Source organism: Eleginops maclovinus, chromosome 18 (genome assembly GCF_036324505.1).
Source record: "Eleginops maclovinus isolate JMC-PN-2008 ecotype Puerto Natales chromosome 18, JC_Emac_rtc_rv5, whole genome shotgun sequence".
Lineage (NCBI taxonomy): Eukaryota > Metazoa > Chordata > Actinopteri > Perciformes > Eleginopidae > Eleginops > Eleginops maclovinus.
In genome coordinates this window covers 29,002,157-29,027,554 of record NC_086366.1, presented here as the reverse complement: position 1 = coordinate 29,027,554, position 25,398 = coordinate 29,002,157, and the positions used below count along the sequence as shown (strand labels likewise).

Below are 25,398 nucleotides of genomic sequence, written 5' to 3'. Positions count from 1 at the left end.
AAACATGTTGTGTATAAACAGTTACTGCAAACATTTAGACTGGTGAACTGCGTAAAACAAGATACACATTAAATATCGTCATACAGATGTTACCTCATTCTTTTGGTTTTACTGAGGATACTGATACAGTACCCGTGTCTAGAAAACTGTGTGCATTTAATTAAATGTTGTATATTTACCGACTAGTGCGAAAACCAAGCAGCTTATAAACATCATATTTTAAAAATAAAAGAGGTTTGCAAATAAATAAACGCCATTAAAGATTTTTGGAGTTTTAATTAAGTTATTATTTTATTTTTTGACCAACAGATGCCGATTTGAAACCGTTGTTAAGAAAAGTTAAAGTATTTCCTGTTTTGCCGGAGAGAGAGGAGTTTGTGCCAAAGCTTGCTGCTGTATTCACACCCTCCACGTGAGAGGAGGGGGCCTCATTCAGCTGCGAGTGAGAACAGACGAAGTTCACTCCATCACGGAGTGGGAGTGGGTAGGGTGTGGTTTGGAATTGAGCCGGAGAGAGGGAGGAAAGAAGGAGAGAAAGAATGAAGGAAGGAAGGAAGGAAGGAAGGAAGGAAGGAAGGAAGGAAGGACGAAAGGAAGGAAGGAAGGAACAGAGGAATGAAGGAGGTAAGTAAGAAAGTAACAGAAGAAGCAAAGAAGGAAGGAAGGAACAGAGGAAGAAAGGAGTAGAAGTACTCAGATCTGTTACTTGAGTAAAAGTAGAAGTACCAGAGTGTACAGTAAAAGTCCTGCATTCAAAATGTTCCTCCAGTAAAAGTAGAAAGTATTCTCATCTAAATGTATTAAAAGTAGCGACAGTAAAAGTAGTCATTGTCTGATTGGTCCATTTCAGAATAATATCTCTGATATGTTTTATAATGATTGATCATTAAAGTGTTCTCAGAGCTGGTAAAGGTGCAGCTAGTTTGTATGGCTTTGTATACTGCAGGGTAGCTGCTGAATTTACTCCAGGTGAACTAAAGTCTGACTTAAGGGCTGATTATATTTCACATCATTAATCCAGATCTATAAAGTAAATAAAGGTAATAAATAAATGTGGTCATCTCCTGCCTGTCATGATCCTTGTTTCATGTCTGTCATGTCCTTGTGTTGTGTTTTATTTTGAAATGTTTTCCCCTCTTGTGTCACTTGTTAAGCTTCACTTCCTGTCTGCGTTTCCCTCCTGTGTCTGATTGCTTTATTGTGTTCACCTGTTGCCCCTGTGGTTCTCCTCCCCCTTCCAGCTGTCTCTCGTCTTGTGATTACCCATGTGCATTTAGTCCCTGTTTCCATTTTGTCTGTTGTTCGGTCGGCGTCATTTCTTCCCTGATCCCTTCCATGCTACCTGCCTGTTCCTGGCGCCCTTCATGTCTGAGGCTAAGTGTTTTTCATGTCCTGTGTTCCCCTTGTTTCGTGTTTTCGTCAACAGCTTTTGAATAAAGCTCGCTTTTGTTTTTTACCCTTACCTGTTTCCCCTTGATTTACTGCACTTGGGTCCAGTTTCCCCAACCCTGACACTGCCTTCCTCTCTTTTTCTCTCATAAATACATGTTACAACTTCTATTAACTTTTTGCATTTCTCTTTTCTCTCCTTCCCTATATGCTTTCCTTGTCTCCTTCACTCTGTCCTCTCACCTCTTTATCTGTCAGTGCATATCTCTCACCCTTCTTCTCCCAATTGCCCTCACACCTCTCCCATTCTCCAGTCGACCCCATGAGTTATAACAGATAAGAATGGAGTTATCTTTAGCTCTGCTCTTCTTCCTAGAAAGCAATTTGGCTGTAGGTTGCCAAGTCACCCCCAACTGTCACTTGGCAACCACCTCTATCACAGAGCGCTGGTTAAATCCCTCTGCTGCCGTGTGTGTGTGTGTGTGTGTGTGTGTGTGTGTGTGTGTGTGTGTGTGTGTGTGTGTGTGTGTGTGTGTGTGTGTGTGTGTGTGTGTGTGTGTGTGTGTGTGTGTGTGTGTGTGTGTGTGTGTGTGTGTGTGTGTGTGTGTGCTAGTAGCTAAAGTGTTGTTATAGCAATGGAAATCTCAAGTCCTGAGCTACTCAAACAATGCAACATGTTATAAATAAGAAAAATATTGTGTGTGTTTGCACAGCTGTTGTACATTATTGATGACACAGCCACCTCAGGCGTACAGGAGACAGCTGGGGATGAAGAAATGCAAAGAAAAAGATGGAATGAGGAAAAACCCCTCGCTCACTGTGTCTAGTCTAAAGGGTGAACACAGCAGCTGACTACAGGTCCATCTTCTGCTCACAGCTTTCCTCCACGCTGTTAAATCTGTCCCACCGCAGTGACACAGTATTTTACTCAACTTAAAGGTAGCATTTTGTGTCAGACACGTTCACTACAGGCACATACCTGGCATGAAACATCTGCTGTCCTAAAGTGTCCTCAAAGAAGAAAGTGAAGTCTACCAGCGGCTGCTGTCTTGCTGAACTGGGGTCGTTGACTTCCCAATGAAGCAGCAAAGCAGGAGACAAATATTCATTCGGCACTTCAGGTGGAGGACAGGTAGGTATGAGTGCTTCTGTGTAACTGTCCATCCATCCATCCATCTTCTCCCGCTTTTCCGTCAGGGTCGCGGAGGTAACAGCTCCAGCAGAGAGCCCCAAACTTTCCTTTCCCTGGCCACATCAACCAGCTCTGACTGGGGGATTCCAAGACGCTCCCAGGCCAGCGAAGAGATATAATCCCTCCACCTGGTCCTAGGTCTACCCCTCGGTCTCTTTCCATCTGGACGTGCCTGGAACACCTCCCTAGGGAAGTGCCCAGGTGGCATCCTCACTAGGTGCCCGAACCACCTCACCTGGCTCCTTTCAACGCGAAGGAGCAGCGGTTCTACTCCGAGTCCCTCCCGGATGACTGAACTTCTCACCTTATGCCTAAGGGAGATGCCAGCCACCCCGCGGAGAAATCCCATTTCAGCTGCTTGTATCCGCGATCTCGCTCTTTCGGTCATGACCCATCCTTCATGACCATAGGTGAGGGTAGGAACGAAGATGGCCCGGTAGACAGAGAGCTTTGCCTTCTGGCTCAGCTCTCTTTTCGTCACAACGGTGCGGTAAAGCGACTGCAGTACCGTTCACGCTGCTCCGATTCTCCGGCCCATCTCACGCTCCATTGTTACCTCACTCGAGAACAAGACCCCGAGATACTTGAACTCCTTCACTTGGGGTAAGGCTTCATTCCCTACCTGGAGTGGACAGTCCATCAGTTTCCTGCTGAGAACCATGGCCTCAGATTTGGAGGTGCTGATCCTCATTCCAGCCGCTTCACACTCGGCCGCGAACCGATCCAGTGAGTGCTGAAGGTCACAGACCGATGAAGCCATTAGGACCACATCATCTGCAAAAAGCAGTGGTGCAATCCTTAGCCCACCGAACTGCAGACCCCCTCCCCCACGACTACGCCTCGAAATCCTGTCCATGAATATCACAAACAGGATTGGTGACAAAGCGCAGCACTGGCGGAGGCCAACCCTCACCGGAAATCGATCCGACGTGCTGCCGAGGGCCCGGACACAGCTCTCGTTTTGAGAGTACAGAGATTGGATGGCCCTGAGTAGAGACCCCCTCACCCCATACTCCCGCAGCACCTCCAACAGTATCTCCCTGGGAATCCGGTCATACGCCTTCTCCAAATCCACAAAGCACATGTAGACCGGATGAGCGTACTCCCAGGCCCCCTCCAGGATCCTTGCGAGAGTGAAAAGCTGGTCCGTCGTTCCACGACCAGGACGAAAACCACATTGTTCCTCTTCAATGTGAGGTTCTAAAGAGGAACCACCACCCCGGTCTGCCACTCCTTCGGTACTGTTTCCGACTTCCACGCAATGTTGATGAGACGTGTCAAACATGACAGTCTCTCAACACCCAGAGCCTTCAGCATTTCTGGGCGGATTTCATCCACCCCCGGGGCTTTGCCACTGTGGAGCTGTTTAACTACCTCACTGACTTCCCCCCGTGAGATTGGAATAGATCCCCCTTCATACTCCAGCTCCACCTCTAACATAGAGGGTGGAGTCGTCGGATTCAGGAGTTCCTCAAAGTGTTCCTTCCTACGCCCTAACACACTATCAGTTGAGGTCAACAGCGTCCCATCCTTACTTTACACAGCTTGGATGGTTCCCTGCTTCTCAGGTGTCAGAAGTTTTCCAGAACAACTTTGGTGCCGACCGAAAGTCTTCTCCATGGCTTCTCCGAACTTCTCCCACACCCACTGCTTTGCCTCGGCCACGGCTGAGGCTGCTGCCCTTCGGGCCCGTCGATACCTTGCAACTTCGTCAGAAGTACCCAGGGATAACATATCCAGGAAGGCCTCCTTCTTCAGTCGGACAGCTTCCCTGACCACCGAAACAAAAGATCAGATGGCTGAGCGTTTCATGTTGTCGGAGTTTGATTGCCAGGGTCTTGTTATCTGTCATCCGAGCGAAGGGGAAACTCAATCTCTGTTTCAGCCACAAAATGGTTTCCCCAGGCTACACCCCTCACAGTGGAAACAACACTTAAAGTGGCACCAGTGTTTTTGCAGTGACACAGTATTTTACTCAACTTAAAGGTAGCATTTTGTGTCAGACACGTTCACTACAGGCACATACCTGACATGAAACATCTGCTGTCCTAAAGTGTCCTCAAAGAAGACAGTGAAGTCTACCAGCGGCTGCTGTCTTGCTGAACTGTGTAACTGTAACGTTCTAAATACAATTTCAAACTGAACATATGAAATCTCTCAATCTTTCTTGAACATTCTACAGGTTTCTCAGCGAGAGGCTAACTGCATTCTGCAAGCTAACAATGGACTCTCCTCTGCCTCACACACAGCTGATCTTGCTGTATTATCATATACTACGACAATTCAGTTCACAAGATGGCGCCGAGGATGGCTGCCGTGTCTAGAGCTCCTCAACAACTCCACATCTTAGTGTTTTTATTGTTTTACTTTGTTGGTTGTTTTTAACTTTTTTTGCAACATGCAAACCGCCCAAGCGAGCCCTATCATCCAATATGATAGAGAACAACTTTTACACATCAGGTCGCTGGTGGACAGCAATAATCCACGACGACCTGCAAACAATGGAGAGTCTCCGTGTTTACCTGCTGGAGCTCTACCTGTGGAGCGCAGGAGGAAGAGACCACGAGGTTCCCGGGCCGGGGTCCTGGTCAGGCTGAGGAAACGTGAAAACAGGCCTCCTCTACCGAGTTTACTTCTGGCAAATGTCCAATCCCTGGATAATAAGCTGGACGAACTCCGTAGCAGGGTGGCATTTCAACGGGACATTAAGACCTGTAATGTTTTGGTTTTCACGGAGACATGGCTCGACCCCACGATACCGGACGCCGCCATTGCTCCACACGGATTCTCCATTCATCGCCAGGACCGGACAATAAACTCAGGGAAGAGCAAGGGAGGAGGTGTCTGCTTCATGATTAACAACAACTGGTGCTCAGATGTGGAGATCATTTCTTCGGACTGTTCTCCCAGCCTAGAGCACATCATGATCGGATGCCGGCCTTTTTATCTGCCGAGGGAGTTCACATCTGTTGTTCTAACAGCAGTGTATGTTCCGCCGCACGCTGACAACAACACAGCGCTGGAGGAGCTGTATGGGATTATCGACAGGACAGAGACTTCTCGGCCAGAGGCCGCATTTATTGTGGCCGGGGATTTTAACAGAGCCAACATGAAGAAAGTCCTGCCGAAATACTATCAGCACGTCAGCTGCCCCACGCGCGGTGGAAATACACTGGACCATGTTTACACTCCTTTCCGGCATGGATATAAAGCCCTCCCCCGCCCCCTTTTCGGCAAGTCAGACCACATATCTCTTCTTCTGCTCCCCGTTTACCGGCAGAGACTGAAGAGGGACCGACCTGTGACAAAGACAGTGCAGCGTTGGTCCGAGCAGTCTGACTCTGCTCTCCGCCACTGCTTTGGCACCACGGAGTGGTGTGTGTTTGAGGAGGACGATATAAACACACACACTGACGCGGTCATTTGCTACATCGGCAAATGCATCGATGACGTCGTGCCGCGGATTACTGTACGGACATTCCCAAATGAGAAGCCCTGGATAAACGGCGAGGTCCGAGCTAAACTTAAAGCATGGGCCATCGCGCACAGCGGCGGTGATTTGGATGAGTACAGGAATTCCAGGTATGCACTCCGGAGAGCTATTAGCAGTGCGAAAAGACAATACAGGGACAAGGTGGAGTCGAACTACAAGGGCTCCAACGCCAGAAATATGTGGTCTGGACTAAAAACAATAACAGACTACAAAAGGACAACGAGTGGTGCTGAGGAAGTGTCTGCATCTCTCCCAGATGAACTGAACACATTTTATGCACGCTTTGAGAAGCCCCCGGCTGTGGAGGCACAAAAGGCCCAGGATCCCTGCTCACTGGTTTTAACCAGTGCAGATGTGTGTAGATCTCTGAAAAGGATCAACACACACAGGGCTCCTGGACCTGATGGCATCCCTGGCCGTGCTCTCAAGGTGTGTGCAGTTCAGCTGGCAGATGTGTTCACAGACATTTTCAATAGGTCACTGCTCCAGTCTGTAGTCCCCACATGTTTTAAAGAGTCCATCATTGTCCCTGTCCCCAAAAAGACAAAACCCATCTGCCTCAATGACTACCGCCCAGTTGCACTCACCTCCATCATCATGAAGTGCTTTGAGCGGTTAGTCAAAACTTTTATCACCTCCTCCCTCCCTGACTCACTGGACCCCCTGCAGTTTGCCTACAGAGCAAACAGGTCCACGGATGATGCCATCTCCCTCACCCTCCACACTGCCCTCTCCCACCTGGACCAGAGGAACACTTATGTGAGAATGCTGTTCATTGACTACAGTTCAGCATTCAACACCATTGTGCCCTCCAAGCTCATCATTAAGCTCAGGGACCTTGGGCTCAACAGCGCCCTCTGTGACTGGATCATGAGCTTCCTGACGGGCAGATCCCAGGCAGTGCGGATGGGGAACATCACATCCTCCACCTTGACCCTCAACACCGGAGCCCCTCAGGGTTGTGTGCTCAGCCCTCTCCTCTACTCCCTGTTCACGCACGACTGCGTGGCCACACACAGCTCCAACACCATCATCAAGTTTGCTGACGACACGACCGTCATCGGCCTGATCACAGACGGCGACGAGACGGCGTACAGAGAGGAGGTCAGAGCCCTGACATCTTGGTGCCAGGACAACAACCTCCATCTCAACGTCAGCAAAACAAAGGAGCTGATTGTGGACTACAGGAAGAGGCAGAGAGAGGCACACACACCCATCACCATCGACAGGACTCCTGTGGAGAGAGTCAGCAGCTTCAGGTTCCTCGGGGTAAACATCAGTGAGGACCTGACATGGACACATCACACCAGGGTCATATCCAAGACGGCTCGACAGCGGCTCTTCTTCCTCCGCAGGCTGCGGAAGTTCAACATGGACTCCAGGATACTCTGCAACTTCTACAGGTGCACCATCGAGAGTATCCTGACTGGCTGCATCACCGCCTGGTATGGCAGTTGCACCGCCCTCAACCGTAAGACTCTACAGAGGGTGGTGAAAACTGCTCAGCACATCACCAGGACGGAGCTGCCATCCATGGAGGACCTCTACACCCAGCGGTGTAGGAAGAAGGCCGGTAGGATATTAAAGGACCCCCATCACCCCAGCAACAATCTGTTCTGTCTGCTGCCGTCTGGCAGACGGTACCGCAGCATCCGGACCAAGACCACCAGACTCAGAGACAGTTTTATACCACAGGCTATAAGACTGCTGAACTCCTGAGCTGTGTGAATGTCTACTCACATCTGTTTATAGTACACACATACATATATATATATATATATATTATACACATCTGCCATACATATCTGTTTATAGTACACATATCTATATATTATACATATCTGCCATATACATCTGTTATACGTAATATATGCATCTGTCCATACCTCCTCATTCCACAGAGTAAAGTATTTAAATACTCTCAATGTATTCCACATATGTATATATTTCACATCCTCAAATCTTTATTGTTGTTATTGTAAATATTCTTCTCTCTCTCTTTTGCACCATGTATGTTGAGTTGTTTGGAGGAGCATCGGACATAAGATTTTCATTGCCAACATATACGCTGTATCTGCTGTGCATATGACAAATAAAACCTTGAAACCCTGAAACCTTGAAACCTTGAACCGGCAGCTTGCCACAACAACAAGGACAACACACTGTTTACAACTGCATTCATGAATGCGACATCTACCGGGTACTGTTTAGGACATAAACGTAACATTACCCAGGAGCAAAGGACTTCCATTCTGCTTATTCACTTTGCTTTGTTGAGTGATCTGTTGGATTGATGTTACAGACAGTTGCAGGCAAACGAATCATCTTCGTAACACGGCACCAGGATCACGCACCCTTCAATCAGCCCGTTCAAATGTAGCCATGCATACTCTCTTCCTGTCTCTTCATAGAACATGAAATGTGGAGGATTGTACACACTATCTTTGACAGGCCACACACACACACATTTTATCTCACGCACCACACACACACATACGCAAACACACACTCATTGGTTATATTCTTAATAAATGCTTTTTGAAATATACATGCTATTTATGAGACTACATTAATTTGCTTTCATTTAACTTATTTTAGTTATGGTTCATAACAAATAAATAAAAATAGCTTTAAAAAAAGCATTGACATTAAAGGTACAACGATTCAACACACAATCAGGTGACATTGAGGAAGTGCTGCAGAGAGCAGGCGTTTGCTTCCTAAAAGGCTAATTTGTATAAATATGTTTTGAGTTTCATTTTAAAGACGTCCACCGAGCAGGCCTCCTTCATGTCAATAATTATTTGGTTCCATAGCTTCGGGGCATAATTTAAGAAAGCTGCATCACCAAAGTCTTATTGCCGCTGTTTCTTGGAACTTCTAGCAAAGCAGCAGCAGGGGATAACAGAGCTCTTGATGGTGTATAGTTGACAACAGAGTTAGCGATAAAGGTTTGACTTTGCCCATTTACAGCCTCATATGTCAGTAGGAGGAAATTAAAATCAATCCTATAGTGAACAGGAAGCCAGTGCAGAGCAGCTCAAACTGGACTAATGTGGTCCATTTTCTTCGTTCTGTTTAAAGTTGAGCTGCAGAGTTTTGGATCAGCTGAAGTCTGTCAGTAGTTTTTTTCGGAAGGTCAGTGAAAAGTGCTTTACAGTAGTCCATCCGGCTTAAGACGAAGGCATGTATCAGTTTCTCAGCGTCGTTTCGATTTATGAGTGGTCTTATTTTAGCGATGTGTCTAAGGTGAATGAAAGATGTTTTTGTCACTTTGCTAAAGTAAAATCTGAAGCTTAGATCTGAGTCTAATACAACCCAAGACTTGTGACCTCTGGTTTGATCCGGTGAGCAAATCTTCCGAGATTGTTAACTATCTCGTTTTGCTTTGGGGCCGATTTGAAGGATTTCAGTTAAGTCCTCATTCAGCTTTACAAAGTTACTGCACATCCATTTATCTATCGCCAAAAGACAGTTGGCGATTGAGGTAATAGCTGCAATGTCATTTGGCTCTGCCGATATATACAGTTGGGTATCATCCACATAGCTGTGAAAGCAGACATTGTGTTTTCTTATAAGATCATCAAGTGGTAGCATGTATAATGAAAACAATAACGAACCAAGGCAGCTCCCTTGTGGAACCCCATAATGGCGTTTGTGTTCTTCAGATTTCCAAGGCTGACATAAAACTTTGATGTATGGTCTGAACCAGTTTAAGACACAGTCAGAAAGAAACACCCCACTTTTCTAGACGATTGATGAGGATGTTGTGATCAATCGTGTGGAATGCTGCACTGAGATCCAAGAGGATAAGAAAGGAGACCCTATTTTCATTACAGTTTTCTCTGGGGTCAATGACTAGTTTAACAAGAGCAGTCTCAGTGCTGTGGTATCTTCTATAACCTGATTGAAACTTTTCAAGGATGTGGTTTCTTTCCAAAAAGACTGTATTTGCATTGATACTATCTTTTCAAGTATTGTACTGATGAATGGAAGGTTGGATAAATGTCTATATCTTGCAAGTAAATTAATATCTAAGTTTTTTATTTTGTTTGATAACAGCTGTTTTAAATGTATTTGGGAAAGCTCCTGTTCTGAGAGATGTATTTATCATGGACCTCCTTTTGAGTTTCAGTGGAGCGATGGCATCCAGCACAGCACTGACGTTTTCTACCATGACATTCAGAGAGATGTCATGTCTGTATGGCTCAACTGATCTCATAGCATCACAAAACATAGCTCCGGCCTTGTTGTCTAAAAGCCTCTTTTGAACTATAAATTCAGTTTTAGCTCTTATTAATGGTACACATTTCAGCATTAAAGAATACACAGTGGTGGTCAGACAGGGGTAATTCAATTACTGATATATTAATGATATTTAGCCCATCACTAAATTGAGAGTGTTGCCGTGCTGGTGAGTTGGAGCAGATTTATGCCGAGTTAGCGCAAAACTGTCAAGCAGATTTATAAGTTCCATTGTTTTGAGATCGGTTATTTTGTTAAAATGGATGTTTAGGTCTCCGCTCAAGACTAATGCATCGTATCTGGTCACATAGAGGGAGATTATGTCCGAAAGCTCCTATATAAATATTGTAGAATGTTTTGGTGGTCTGTATATTTTGACAAAAATCACTGATTCGGCTTTCATGTGAAAAACTAAATATTCCAGAGACATAAGTTCACCCATGTCAGTGACTTTAAACACGACTTGTTTGTTAAAAATAGCCGTGATTCCTCCTCCTCTCTTGGGACAGGCTAAGTTCAAGTTCAAAGTGTTATTGTTCACATGTTTGCAAAACGAACATTTTACATACAGTGAAATTAAAAGGTCTGTCACTGTGCAAATAACTGGAACCTGAATAAATAATAATAGTTTAAAACAGACATTCCTTAAAGAGGTAATGCTATAAAGAACGGTCAAATCAGAAAAAGTGTCAATAAATATAGTTTAAAATGTAGAAAAGTGGCTAGAAATTTGTACAGGTATTATGCAAAGTGCAAAAGTGCCAGTTATAGTCCACCAGAGTTGAGCAGTCTAACTGCCTTTGGAAAGAAGCTATTCCTCAAGCCGTGGCTACACTGGACGCGCAACTGAAGCGCAGCGCATGTTGAGCGCACGTTGCAACAATCGATTCCATTGTAATCAATGAAAGTGGCTACACCAGACTTGAGAGCAGCCGCACAGATTTGCTAATATGGACCAGTCTTCTATTTATATTTTATTGTGTGCGCGACCCTTTTTACAGAGAAATGGGTCAAAACATATGTCTGTATGTTTTTTTTATTTCAACTACCGGTATACAGGAAAGGAATAAATATTTTCTTCACCGGAGACTCTGATAGACAAGTTGCCATGGAGATATCTGTTGTCGTCAAAATTCATTAGCCAAATTATTCAGCCTACAGATAAGATAGGGACAGACGATCGATGGATAAACCACAAACTCGGTATTGCAGTTTTACTGTTGTCGTGCTGGATCCAAAATCTGAAGACAACGAAAGTCTTGTTTTGCCTGTAAGTTGCCCTGTACCTGCGCTGTATGTGCGCTGCCGGTGTAGCCAGTAAAATGATATATTCCGCAGAACTTGCGCTCAACATGCGTAGCGCTTCAGTTCCGCGTCCAGTGTAGCCACGGCGTCAGTCTCTCAGTCCTAGCTTTGAGGCAGCGTAGGAGTCTGCCCAACTGCAGCAGGGTGAAGAGGCCAGCATTTGGGTGGGGCTTCAACCAAGGTTGCTCTTCCAGTATCATTAGTGAGCCAAGTTTCAACTAAAAATATGCAATCTAGATGTTTTTCCTTTATCAGATCATTAACTAAAGAGTTTTTATTATTCAGTGATCTGATATTGAAAAGGGCTTATTTGAGCTGTAGAGGGTTTGTGTCAGGAGAGGAGACAGACCTTGGCTGGATATTGACTTTAAGTATATTAGAGGGTTCACGCCTAGAGCAACGTGATTGTCTATGCCACCGGCTGGTTAAAAGTACTGGAATATATGAGGAGGCATTAGCTGTAGGTGCTGTAACAGCACAGCAGGGTGTGCTATTACCCATGTAAGAAGTGTATTTTGGGACCTCAGAAGAAGATGAGTTGAATTCCGATGGGTGTGATTTCGGTGTAAATAGTCATTCACGTGGATGGGAAAGAACTGTGTGCTGGATATTAGCAGACAGCATCTGAGAGCCTGACCTATTTGGGTGGATACCATCGTTGTGAAAAAGAGATCGACAATTCCAGAACAAGTTGAAATTGTCAATAAAACCCACGTTATGAGGTTAACATGCAGGCTGCTGCCAGATGTGTAGGGTTAGAAGTCTGCTGAAGTGACCAATGCCGATTTTCCACAGTGCCTTAGCATGTTCAGAAGCTGGGTAAAATCGGTTTTGGTCAACTTAGACCGTTGAAGAGCAGTGTCATTGGTGCCCATGTGGATTATTACTCGACTGATGGAGGACGGGAGTGATGGCAGTGAATCCTGGAGTTTTATCAGATACTGTGGCACCGGGGAAACAGTGTGTGGATGCATTGAAGAAACGGACATTCCTAGTTATGGAATCACCAAAACCAAAGTTGATGGAGAGAATAGCAGCAGAGGAGGTGCAATCCGGGTACAATCAGCAACAACAGTGTGAGCAGCACTTACCGGTAGAGGCTGGATACTCGTAACCGGGGAGTGTCACAGGGAACATGTGGGGTAAGCTTACGTTGCTGGATGAAAAAGACCTCCAGAACTTCTCCCGATCACGGCGTTCTTCAATAATCTGCAGCGAGAGGAAGAAGAGGGCCTCTCCACCTGGCGAACCCGCTGGGCAGGTGCTAGAAGAGAGAAGGCCTCACCGGGCAGCGTTGCTTCCGGGTCTGGCAAAGTGGAGACCACGGCAGCATCTGATGGGTGATCAGGAGCCTCATCAGGTAGAACTGCAAAGCGGTTAGACATCTCCAGACGAGGTCATGATGTAGCTGCAGCTGACAGGTTCCTGCCACCACGGACTACCTCATGAATGACGCATCGGGATATCGGGTTGATTAGGTGTGGAAGTCAGAGCTGGGGGGAACTCACTCACAAGGCCCTGCTGAAAGGAATAGCTCATTTGCTACTCCTCACATAGTACTGCAGTATAACTTGTAGTACTTTACCAGTACTTTTGTAATAAGAAGGTAAATAGAGAACTTTTATTTTCTCCTTCAGGGCGATCTTCCAAACAAGTGTGTTACTGTTGTTGTAAATGCTGTGGGAATCAAAGCAAGTCCCAAAGATTGTTGAAGCTGCTGACATGCTGCTTGACTGAAGTGATGTGAATGTATACAACTAATGTTAATTATGAATTATTTTAGTCATTTTGATAAAAAGTATGTCTGACCTTATGAACCTAATATCCACAATCCAAGAGTCAGTCAAGTGACTTCACAGGAATGGAATTCACAAAAACCTTTTGATCATTTTCATTTTGATGAAGCTCTCTTCTTGTACCTGGGCAGGCCCGAGTCTACATTATGCACCCTCTATTAAAATGAAAGAAGAGAGCGAAAAATATTATAAATATAACAACAACAATAATAATAATAATAATAATTAATAACATAGAAAACAAATTGTAATACAATTACATAATCTGCTGCATTTATTTTGTCCACTAAAATGATAAGTAATGTTATTATGTCAGGTGCGCATGACCTGCGCCGCTGCGGGTGCATCATTTGCATAGTGCGTGCTCAGCAGTGAAGTGACACTGCATCTGTGGATAATCATGGATAAACGAAAATGGTTAAAACCACCATCTCTAATCACCAGCAACACTGCATCTACTGCAGACAATAGCAGAAGGTCAGATTACCCGCCGTCGTGAACACTAGTTTATTCCCATGCAACTCTCCGCCTAAGCCCTCGCCCGAAACACTGCCACCCCTTGGCGGCCCGCAAGTGCCAGGTGACCTCTGCAAAACCCAGGTCTGCCCAGGTATATCCAAACAAGTACCCAACTTGCCTGTACAGTGGGTTGAGGCGGTCATTATGCAGCTTGTGGTATAAAAATAGACAATGGCTAGAATATTCATGTAAAAAATGTGCCATATTCTGCTATGCATGTAGACATTATGGGTTAAATAATACATACAAGAGCAAAGATGCCATCACAACAACTGGCTACAACAATATATCATACCCTAAGCTTATCAACAAGCTTATGTTGCAGCTGAAATGTTGAAATGTTATTGCTAACGTAAGCCTACTACTGCTGCAACCCCTGTAATCTCTGATGCACCCCAAGTAATTTTGTTCAGGAACAGGACCTGTACGTGGGACAGTTTAACCCCAACCACACACCACTCTAAAGCTTTAAAGATAGCAAAAGGGTTGATAAGCCGCGCCCAATCCATACATGTATAAAACACTCTGCAGCCTACCAGAGAGGGCAATGCCTTCAGTATTTTCTATTTCGCTTACTGTTCTGTTAAAGTTAACACTGAATGAGAGTAAGTGGATAGTGATGAATTAATGCAACACTCACTGACCTTGACACAGAGCAGCGCTCCCATGGCTATTAACAGAAGGCAGCAATTTGTAATTCAATTTGACATGATGACTTTAGTTATGTTTCAGATCAGAGGGAGACAAACAAATCTACATCATCAGTTCGGTTTGAACTGATACAGCTTCTATGTTTATTTCTGGTGTTACATTATCAGCTGGGATCTTTCTAATCAGCCCCAGTGTTCTAATGAATGAGCTCATTAAGTCCCACAATTTAGATAAGGATGTTTTTGCTAATTCTCAAATAATAGCTTTTTTAAATTAGATGACTTTTCACCAACAACTGTTCTTAATTGCATGAATCTATTCCTGAACCTTTCAAATGCGACTCGGTGTCATTAACAGGTAGGAAAAGGCCCTACAAACGACAAAAAGGCAGAAATACACAAAATGAATGAAAAGAGACACAAAGCCACTGCAAAAAGATCAACACAATTACATACAGGATTGCTCAGGTGATGATTTATGCTTGAAGATCATTCATGCGAAGCAACAACACCAACATCGTTCTTGTCACATCAGTGACAATGCAAAGTTGGTATTTTTGAGAAACAAGTAACTTAACCTTACTAAAAGAAAACTTTCATGACACAACATCTGTAATCAAACCTTTTGTTGGAAATTACTGTATTCTGTTTTTCAAAACATAAATTAAGTATTTTATTGTTTTAAAAACAAAGATTGAACATCCACAACTTTAAAGGTTCCCCATTATGCAAAATGCACTTTTTGATGTCTTTTACAGATGTAGCCTGCTAGAATACCCTCCCCCTAACGGATTCCTACCAGACACCGACCGGATTCCAGGGGCTAGGAATCTAAAGCCCTCCCCCTGTTTCCTGAGAGGGGCGTTGCTAGATTTACCCATTTGTTCGATTGCAGGGATTTACCATGAGAGGGCGCTTCCTCCACAAATACACAGAGACAGCTAACTGGGTGAGCCTTTGTTTAGCCTTGGTTCACACAGTTTGTTTCCTGGACTGGAACAGAACTGTCACTTCAGTAATGTTTTGCAGCTCTGCAGTTGTGTTTGCTGAGCAGCATTTTATCACATATTTGGTATCCCTTATTTTCACAGGGAAATGTAACACATCACTTTCACACTTTTTTAAATGTATACTACTACACACATTCAAGCTATATAATGTTTATTTTCTAATCTTGAATTTTGAATGATGTGCAATTCCTTGTTTTTTTTACTTTAACCATAAGATTAGATTAAATTAAATGTATCCCATCCTATTATCTTAATTATAATTCAACAATATAATCTTTGTATATTAAATAATAATGATAATAATAATAATAATAATAATAATAATAATAATAATAATAATAATAATAATAATAATAATAATAATGTTTACACTTCTTTATTTTTGCTGCTCATACTTTTACCTTTACAATAGTTTGCTTAAATATGCAGGACAATTTATTGAATCTTGTTGTGGTGTTTTTACACAGTACAGCAGTTTTTTACGTTTAGCTTTTTAAGTAGAACGTTTGCTTTTCACCAGCTTCTCACTCGGGTGAGAACTGTTGATGATGAGGACCTATTATAATGCTAATGAACTGGTTGCGCCATGTGAAGGATCCCACTCAGGGACTGGACCGCTGAAATACTTCAGTAAACGACACCTCCATTGAATGAAAAAAACAGTCGAATAAAAAACTAGAAGGAAAAAACGACGGCGAAAAAGTCGGACATTATACAATGAAAATAAAGAAGTAAGAACAATAATTGTGGCTTGATATTGAATAAGAAAAAAGTTGATAAACGCCGTGAGACTGGGTTGGCGAAGAGTATTTCTTCGCGATCTCAAGTCGTCTACCGTCGATTTTCAACTTCCCTGCACGTTGAAAACCGACGCTAAACACACAAATATAAACAGTAATAGGTCAACAATAATACAGTAAACAATAGACACTGTAAATATTTTTGTCTGCCCGTGGTGAAATGAGTCTCCGTTAGAAATAAACCTATTTTAGTGAATTACTGAGTTCAGGCAAGTTATTAACGTTTAAATTAAGTTGACTACAGCATATTCGCATTTGTTATTGCTTTCATGTGAATTTGGCGAACATAGGATATATTAAATGATCGTTATGATGATGATTAAATGATGATTAAAAATCATTAAGCCGTGAGTCCGTGTGAGCTGGGCTGCATTTCCCCCCATCGGATCTGATACAAAAACAAACCAGAATGTGATTCTATCTGTGACATTGGGAATAAAAAACAATACGCTATTGTAATCAGAGATTTATCCCCCTTGCCAGAAACACTCCAGCCTTTTATTTGAACTTGTTTAAAACATATCTAAATACATATGTGTGTCCCGGGCCATAAATGTCGTTATGCCGTCAGTTTTTAGATAAAGGCCCGGCTAACAGTTACTTCTGTATTCTACAGTATAATTCTTTTCACCTCCCGTATTGCATACACATCTGTTTATAGTACACACATACATATATATATATATATATATATATATATATATATATATATATATATATATATGTGTATTATACACATCTGTTTATACATAATATATGCATCTGTCCATACCTCCTCATTCAACAGTGTAAAGTGTTTAAATACTTTCAATGTATTCCACATATGTATATATTTCACATCCTTAAATCTTTATTGTTTTTATTGTAAATATTCTTCTCTCTTTTTGCACTATTTTATTTATCTTATCTGCACCATGTATGTTGAGTTGTTGGAGGAGCATGGGATATAAGATTTTCATTGCCAACATATACGTTGTATATGCTGTGCATATGACAAATAAAACCTTGAAACCAGAAGGGTTGATCAATGAAATTCAGAGGAGTGTCTCCTCATTATGAATCACTCCATAATAAACCATACATGTTTTGAAAAAGCAGGAGGAAAACTCTAATAACAGCCAAGTTTTTACTGCAGATTGTGTTTCAGCAATTGCCAACAATGTCTTACAGCCTAGAAATTTAATTTGTCAAAGGTTTTTAATGCAAGAGACTACAACGTTGAAGAAGGACCATTCTCAGCTGAAATGCCTCCTTCAGGGACGAATGAATTGACTTCTTGAGAGACTACTGACCAATGAATATTTCATTCTTGCGGTCATTTTTTTGTTTCCTACTAAGGGGCACTTCAGCAGAGTAGAATAATCAGGTTTGTTTTGCACCCCCGTCATGATAGTAGGTGGTACACTGCTTTGTGCGCATTAAAATGGGTGGGGGCTTGGAGAGGTTTGGTAACAGAAGCTCTGCACCTGACTCTGCTGACCCCCCCCCCCCATTACTCTGAATGTAAATGTGTGCTCATAATAAAGTCCTGCAGGGAAGATGTATTTTTTAGGCCAAACCAAAGATTAGCATGAACCTCTCAGAATATCTCGGGTCAGCGTTGATAAAACCAGAGGTGGGAAGTAGTGGAGTACAAATATTTTCTTACTGTTCTTAAGTAAATTTTTCTGGTATCAGTACTTTACTCAACTACTTATTGTTCTGACAACTTTTTACACTTACTTCTTACATTTTTAACACAAATACCTGTACTTTCTACTTCTTACAATATTAAAACAGGATCGTTACTTCAGTTTTACTCTGCGTTTGGTGGCAAGTCTTTGTGTGCCTATTGATTTTAATACCATCTGTGTATCCATAATTTCCTGGTCTTCTCTAAAGACGAGTGACCAATGTGAACTCGGCTCGATTCTATTCCCATCATCCTCTGAACCGGAACCAATTGTGGCGCCTGATTATCCCAAACTGCTCCAGTACCAGAACCGCAGCTAAACCGAATAAAGGCGGACGTAAGGGTAGAAGCAGAAGAGGCAGAGAAGGGGGAGGAACTTAGTGAAAATACAGAGAGCAGCAGGGAATTAATCTCCCTCACCCATGGCTGTACATGAGGGAGATGTTCGCTATTATCGACGCACAAAACCATTCATGGCAAATGCAATCCCAATTGTGTTGACCCAAAACCCAGGAAATTTTGGCTTTTGTCCCGGTCCTGACGTTGGTTTTCTTCGCTTGTGTTCTAAATGGTGGTTTTTCGCCGTTGAAACATTCACTATCTAACATTATTCATCTGACATTATTACAATTTGAAATGGAAGATCTTTGAGGTTCTATTAATATAAAGTGAGGTCCGTTTAGCAGTGACTCTATAAAACAGTTGGTAGTTATCGATACATTTCGAAGCCAATACTTCTTTACTTTTACTTGAGTAAAGAAGTTCAGTCAGTACTTCTGCTTTTACCAGACTATATTTAAACACAAGTATCTGTACTTTTACTTGAGTAAAGGATGAGTGTACTTTTGACATCTCTGGATAAAACTGAACTTTGAAGCTGTTTGAGGAAACATTCACAAAACCATGATGATCATGTTTTATAGTGCTTTTATTGAGTCTAACTGTCTTTTTCCTCAGCGTTATGGTCTGTTTACCTGTCAGATCATAAAAGGGTCCAGCAGACTGACTGGTGAGAGTCCCTGTTAGCCAGACAGTTACAGCGGTTCTTCATTCATATTTATTTGGTGTTAAATGATGACTCCAACCCTTCTGGCTGTAGGTTAGTAGTCCAAAGTGTAGAAAGAGCTTAAAATAATCAGCATTGTTCCAGCAGCCATGGCTCAGAAGAACAAGTTGTAGCTGCTGTAGAATATGTTTATTCATTTATTTTATTTTTACCCACCTTTTGCTCATGTTTGTCCTACTGGTTTCTAAATGTGACGGAGCTTAGGGTCATTTTTTAAAGATGTGAATGTGTTGTTTAAAATGTGTCACAACAGGTACAAATAAATAAACAAGTTGAATAACTTAAACTGAACCTGGTTCCCTCAAAGCATGGCAATATGATTTTTCGTATAGAAATGACATTCTTTCCAAAACTATGCACTGACAAAATGTCCTCATACTCACACATTTAGTTCATTCAGATAATGTTCACAAGGTAATTTTAAAGATTTATAAAGTTATAGAAAATTGGAAAAATTGTAGTGTCTGAAAAACATATTCTGCTTACAACACAATATAAAATGGTTGACAACAACCAATGTTTAAGGTCACATTGACTTTAAGCCATGTGAACTACAAATGAAACATGCTTATTAATATCCGGGTTATTGGACACACTGCACAGGCTGCAGTAAGCTCCATGTTAAAACAAGATTCTAATGATACATTTTACTTTTTAATTCCCCATATAATTACTCCAAACACATCTCATTCCATCAAGATTTTGATTGAAGACCTGTCCGAGTGTGCAACGTAGCCTTGCCCTTGAACCATTCTACGAGCCACAGACCCCTGGTCTGTATGCAATATGTAATGCATTATTCACATGCATCTTTTTATCCGGTTCAGAGATATGACTTGCTGATTGTGTGTGGCTGCTGAGCCAAACCACAGGGACTTCAATCTGGAGGAGCTGCTAGGGTCTCTCTCCACCATACTTCCGGGAAAACTAGCGTTCAGCTTGAGATCATTTTGTAATTTCTTATTTCATTCACAATTTTAATCAATTGACAGACGGGACAAATTTGCAACCTCTTTTATATTCCAACCAACAGCAGCATGCATTCAGTTGTATTTGCCCTTAAAAATAACATATTTAAAAGTTAATCTATTATGCAAAATGCACTTTTTGAAGTATGTTATACATAAATAAGTGTCCCCGGGGGTGTAATCCCAACATCAACATCTTTAAAAACGGGGGTACAAACGAGCTGATCCAGATTTGCTGTCCTTATGACATAACGGAAATGTGGGCTGTCTTTACATTGAACTCACGGCAACGTCCCACCGACGTGACACGTCCCAACCTATCATCACCCAATGCAGTCGGCGAGCTGAAACCCCTCCCCAACTGTGTGTGTGTATTCAGCAGGATGTCTGCAGGAGGAACTTGGAGTAAAGTTGTTATATACTGTATATAATACATATTATGTCACTGTTGTAGTGGTAAACACTGGGGAAAAAACAAGCTATGTGCTGTATCAGAAACAATGCGCCACATGTTCTGGAAGTAATATGGTCTGTGTTTACATTAGCAAGCATCACTAACACTCCGAGCTAACGCTGTGATGGAGAGACTGTGTGTAATATAAAGGTCCTGTCCTTTTGGTAAACCGGCGAGAGAGAAACGTTTGAGCGCCATACTGTTTCAGAAATAATGCTGGGTGTGGTTTGGAACATAATATGGCATTTAATCACGGCAGCGTTTAGCTGAGTTTATTCGGGTAGAAAACTGTCTTCAGAGGAAAGATCATGATGCTCCAAAGGGGCGTGGCCAGCAGCATCTAGTTCATTTAAAGTTACAGTCACAGAATCAGCACTTCAGGAACAGGGCTGAAATGGAGGGGTATGACGCATGCTGCAATGAGGGATCTGTTTGGTATTTTGAGCAAAACACTTTACAGACATGTTTGATATAGATATGGCCCTAGAATACATTGTGCAAATATGGTATAATACGGGACCTTTAAAACCCCAACTGTAACATTGATACCACACCAAAAGACTGTGGTGGAAACTTCTAAAATAATGGAGATGAAACTCGGAGGGACACAGGAGAGCTGGAACTTGATGGCAAAACACTGATGGAATTATTTTGAGTTAAGGCCGGAGAATTGACAAGACATTTACTGCAGACATATGTTGCCACGGCAGACGCCAAACCAATTCTGAAGATTTCGAAAATAGGAAGAGGTTTTAACTAGTTCCAAATGGGTAATAAATATTCTTCAAGTGCCAGACTAAATAAGCGCAGACAATACGTCTTGCTAAAACTGTCATCTAGGTCAAATATAAGATGCGTACAGGAGCATCTGGAGCCAGATAAACGGGCGCCAAGCTGTCCCAAAACAACAAAATCTTAGGTCAGCATGAGCTTGTACCCAGTATGGGAACCACAAGGCTCAGGAAGCCCAGGCTGCCCCTCCTTTATGAAGATAACAGCACCTCCAAGATCCTTATTCTATGCCAGACGAGGACAGAGAGGAAGGAAAACAAATGGCTTGTTGTAAATAAGCACCTGTGAGGAAGCAACGGGTGATGTGTGTGAAGTGGTCACAGGCCTACGCAAAATGTTACAAGCCTAAGCAAAATATTCCCTAACAAATACAATTAAACCCTGATCAGTGTATAATAAATATTTAAACAGATGTTTACTTGATATAATCATCATTTAACCATTATAAACAAATTTTTACAATGGTAATCTGGCCAAATGGGCTTAAAATATGACAGAGAGCTGAGCATGTGGTGTCTATGTTTCTTTCTAGCTTCTTGAAGGGCAACAGTATAGTTTGCAAACTTTTAGAATTAGATACACAACATGAGTCCAGCCAAAAATGAAATACTTACCCCACAACACACAGAGACCTCTACCTGCTATCCAAACAACTAACTAACCTATGGTATGAGGAGGCTGCAATGTGCTGTTCTTTCTGCTCTGTTAGTTGGTAGATGCAAAATCAAGTGATTGTTGTAAACACAAGAACCATAAAAGGAATAAATAACATTGAATAAGACAGAACTCACCGGAGAGCATGCTGCTTTTTTTTCCTGCTGGACAACTATTTTAAAAAGTTTGAAGAAGCTTCATCCATCCAACTTGTATAGATATCCTGTGAACAGAAGAGCAAAGAGACAACATTATAATCCAAACATACATCCAAAGCGAGAGGAAGCTGCTCTGTTGTAGAGAAACCCAGCGGAGGTCTTCAATGATTTTGCCCTCATAATGTTTCCCCGAGAACTAGGATTTTGCTCTCAAATCTTTGCGGGCATCTGTGTTGCTGGTCTACAATGCCTTGAGATGTTATGCTGGAGGCGTTTTACTTCCTGCTTTAGTCAGGGGAGCTGAAAGAATGATAAGCAACAAGTGAATTATGATGTTGTGAACTCTGACTGTAGGATCCATCTGAGTTGGTAAACCAGACCCCAGTCTGAGGACTAGAGTGTAAGGCCAAATGCCAGAGAACCTCTGAAGGCCCCTGAGGAACCTTACTAAACTTAGGTCCCAAGCTGCGTCTTATATACTGTATATTAATGATGCATTGCTGGAGGAGCCTGTGACTTCACTTTTTCATTGCATATCTACACTTTGCATATGACAAAAAAGCCCTTCTAACCTTTAGAAACGTTGGTAGGGGGGCCACGGTTCTCCAAATCCCAGATTCAATGTGACTGTCAATGTTAAGATGGTTATGCATGGAGTTTGGAGTTTATGCAAGGTAACACTTTACGTGAATGGGTGTTCATAAGACTGACATAACATTGTCATAACCATGACATGACACCTCTCTTAAACATTAATGAATAGTTATGACAGTTGTCGTTAAGTGTCATTCGGTAAGTTACGTCACTTTTGATGCAAATGTGACATTGTTTGAGATGTCCTTGTTATGACAACTTGACATAAACCAAGACAACAAAACCTGTCATAAACATGTCATAGCAGACATCCATATATGACGGTTTAATGTCGCGCTAAGATATCACGCTAAACGTTTTTCTTAAGTTTGACATTTAGGTCTGCTATGACATGTTTATGACTATGTTTTGTTGTCTTGGTTTATGTCAAGTTGTCATAACAAGGACATCGCAAGTCACCTTTGCATCAAAAGTGACATAACTTACCGATAGACACTTAACGACAACTCTCATAAGTATTTATTTCATTAATGTTTATGACAGGTGTCACGTCATGGTTATGACAATGTTATGTCACTCTTATGAACACCCATTTAAGTAAAGTGTTACCTTATGCAATAACACTTATTTCTCAGGTCAGGCTACACAAAGAAAGCCACTAGATGGCAGAATAGCATTTTAAAGATGGAGTTTCCACATCTGTAGAACGGCCAATAGATTCTCAACTGTAGTTATTATTTCAGCTTCACACTGGTGTTCACATAATGAACAGTGAAGCTTCTGGATCCAGGTTCAGCTCTCTGTGTTATCTCTGCTGCAGTCTGTCAGGGTGGTTCTGCTCTCATGGGAAACATGAGTAGGCTAAGGAGGAAACAATAAAAACTTGGAGAACTGCCAATGCTGCTTTTGTGTTAAAATGTAATTCTGATTGCTTTCATCAGACATCCTTTTCAACTGATGTTATCTGTTAAATGTTTGTAGCTGAAATGGTTTGAAATAGCATGAATACAGATTGTAAAGAACTTTCATTCCTCAGTGACTGATTGATTTAGTCTACTACTGGTGGATGCAAGGCTAAATTCACTACACATCATACCCTTTGCTTACGTACTTTTTCCTAATTTTGTGGGTTTTTTTAAATGCTGCCTTTCCGAGAACCAGCACCTTATCGTGGTGGAGAGGTTTGTGTGCCCCGATGAACCTGGGGGCTGTGTTGTCTGGAACCTTGTGTTCCTGGTAGGGTCTCCGATGGCAAATTGGTCTCAGGTAAGGGGCCAGACTAAGATTGGTTCAAAAAGACTCCATGAATAACACACTTGGAAGCGAGGATACCCGGCCCGGAGGAAGCCCAGGGTCCCCTTCTGGAGCCAGGCCCAGAAGGAGGACTCGTCAGCGAGCGTCTGGTGGCTGGGCTTGCCACGGAGCCCGGCCGGGCACAGCAGGAAAAGGAACGTGGGCAACACCTCCGCTTCTCCGTCCCGTGGGCCTACCACCTACGGGAAACAGCGATGGGGTCGGGTGCGCTGCCAGAAGGGTGGCAGTGAAAGCAGAGGGTCTCGACGGACCAGACTCACGCGACAGAAGCTGGCTTTGGGGACGTGGAATGTCACCTCTCTGGGGGGGAAGGAGCCGGAGCTTGTGCGGGAGGTGGAGCGTTACCAGTTGGATCTGGTGGGGCTCACCTCTACGCACAGCATCGGCTCTGGAACCTTACTTCTGGATAGGGGTTGGACTCTATTTTTCTCCGGAGTTGCCCAAGATGTGAGGCACCGAGCGGGTGTGGGGATACTCACAAGCCCCCGGTTGAGTGCTGCTTTGTTGGAGTTTACCCCAGTGGACGAGAGGGTCGCCTCCCTATGCCTGCGGGTCATGGGGGGGAAAACTCTGACTGTTGTGTGTGTTTATGCACCAAACAGCAGTTCAGAGTATTCGGCCTTCTTGGAGACCCTGAAAGAAGTCCTGTATGGGGCTCCTGAAGGGGACTCCTTAGTCTTGCTGGGAGACTTCAACGCACATGTGGGCAATGATGGAGACACTTGGAGGGGCGTGATTGGGAGGAACGGCCCCCCTGATCTGAACCGGAGTGGTGGTTTGCTACTGGACTTCTGTGCTAGTCATGGATTGCCCATAACAAACACCATGTTCGAACATAAGGATGCTCATAAGTGTACGTGGTATCAGAGCACCCTAGGCAGAAGGTCCATGATCGATTTTGTTATCGTATCATCGGACCCGCATGTTTTGGACACTCGGGTGAAGACAGGGGTGGAGTTGTCAACTGATCACCAACTGGTGGTGAGTGTAGTGCGGGTGAACTTGGAACGTCTGGAGGAGTCCCAAGTCCAGGAGGCCTTCCACTCACACCTCCGGCGGAGCTTTTCAGGCATCCCTGTGGAGGCTGGGGACATTGAACCAGAGTGGGCGGTGTTCAAAGCCTCTATTGCCGAAGCTGCAGCGGGGAGCTGTGGTCTCAAGGTCTTAGGTGCCTCAAGGGGCGGTAACCCTCGAACCTCGTGGTGGACACTGGTGGTCAGGGAAGCCGTCCGACTGAAGAAAGAGGTCTTCCGGGATATGTTATCCCTGGGTACTCCTGACGCAGTAGCAAGGTATCGACGGGCCCGAAGGGCAGCAGCCTCAGCCG

The 25,398-nt window shown here is 43.2% G+C and overlaps 1 protein-coding gene across 6 annotated transcripts in view; it reads right to left on the bottom strand.

Moving 5' to 3' along the window:
* Positions 1–25,398, bottom strand: part of si:cabz01090165.1 (uncharacterized protein LOC100333421 homolog) — a 315,307-nt gene that overhangs the window by 126,946 nt on the left and 162,963 nt on the right. For all 6 annotated transcript variants that reach the window (XM_063907237.1, XM_063907241.1, XM_063907240.1 and 3 more), the window contains one exon: positions 22,143–22,228. The gene's annotated coding sequence lies outside the window, so the exon portion shown is untranslated. The remainder of the gene's footprint in view (positions 1–22,142; positions 22,229–25,398) is intronic.